The sequence below is a fragment of the Triticum urartu genome, chromosome 3 (assembly GCF_003073215.2).
Source record: "Triticum urartu cultivar G1812 chromosome 3, Tu2.1, whole genome shotgun sequence".
Classification (NCBI taxonomy): Eukaryota; Viridiplantae; Streptophyta; class Magnoliopsida; order Poales; family Poaceae; genus Triticum; species Triticum urartu.
Window position 1 is genome coordinate 242,399,943 of NC_053024.1, and position 1,705 is coordinate 242,401,647.

Sequence of the window (1,705 nt, forward strand, 5' to 3'; positions counted from 1 at the left end):
GGGGACGTCTCCTCCTTCTTGATCCAACAAGGGGAGAGGAGAAGTTGAGGGAGAGCTCCGGCAGCACGACGGCATGGTGGGGGAGCTTGCAGTTCTCCGGCAGGGCTTCACCAAGCACTACTACTATGGAGGAGGTGTTGGGGAGGGAGAGGGCTGCGCCAGGGGAAGGGGTGCGGCTCCCATGTGCCTCCCCACTATATATATGGTGGAGGGGGCTGGTTTCTTGCCTTCCAAGTCCATTGGGGCGTTGGCAAAGGTGGGGGGAAGAAATCGCATCATTTCCCTTCCCCACAGATTGTTATCCCCCTTTTTTAGGGATCTTGATCTTATCCCTTCGGGATATGATCTTATTCCTTCTAACGGGGGATCTTGGTGCACCTTGACCAGGGGTGTGGGGCCTTGCCCCCACTACCCACGTTCATGTGGGTCCCCCATGCAGGTGGGCCCCACTCTGGAACCTTCTAGAACCTTCTCGGTACAATACCGAAAAATCCCGAACATTTTCCGGTGGCCAAAATAGGACTTCCCATATATAAATCTTTACCTCCGGACCATTCCAGAATTCCTCGTGACGTTCGGGATCTCATCCGGGACTTCGAACAACATTCGTTAACTGCACACTAATTCCCATAACAACTCTAGCGTCACCGAACCTTAAGTGTGTAGACCCTACGGGTTCGGGAATCATGCAGACATGACCGAGACAGCTCTCTGGCCAATAACCAACAGCGGGATCTGGATACCCATGTTGGCTCCCACATGTTCCATGATGATCTCATCGGATGAACCATGATGTCGGGGATTCAACCAATCCTGTATACAATTCCCTTTGTCAATCGGTACGTTACTTGCCCGAGATTCGATCGTCGGTATCCCAATACCCCGTTCAATCTCGTTACCGGCAAGTCACTTTTACTCGTTCCGTAACACATCATCCCGTGATCAACTCTTTGGTCACATTGAGCTCATTATGATGATGTCCTACCGAGTGGGCCCAGAGATACCTCTCCGTCACACGGAGTGACAAATCCCAGTCTCGATTCGTGCCAACCCAACAGACACTTTTGGAGATACCCGTAGTGTGCCTTTATAGCCACCCAGTTACGTTGTGACGTTTGGCACACCCCAAGCATTCCTACGGTATCCGGGAGTTGCACAATCTCATGGCCTAAGGAAATGATACTTGACATTAGAAAAGCTTTAGCAGACAAACTACACGATCTTGTGCTATGCTTAGGATTGGGTCTTGTCCATCACATCATTCTCCTCATGATGTGATCCCATTATCAACGACATCCAATGTCCATGGTCAGGAAACCGTAACCATCTATTGATCAACGAGCTAGTCAACTAGAGGCTTACTAGGGACATATTGTGGTCTATGTATTCACACATGTATTATGGTCTCCGGTTAATACAATTATAGCATGAACAATAGACAATTATCATGAACAAGGAAATATAATAATAACCATTTTATTATTGCCTCTAGGGCATATTTCCAACAGTCTCCCACTTGCACTAGAGTCAATAATCTAGTTCACATCACTATGTGATTGTAATGAATCCAACACCCATGGGGTTTGATCATATCTCGCTTGTGAGAGAGGTTATTAGTCAACGGGTCTGAACCTTTTAGATCTGTGTGTGCTTTACAAATCTCCATGTCATCTTGTAGATGCAGCTGCCATGCGCTACTTGGAGC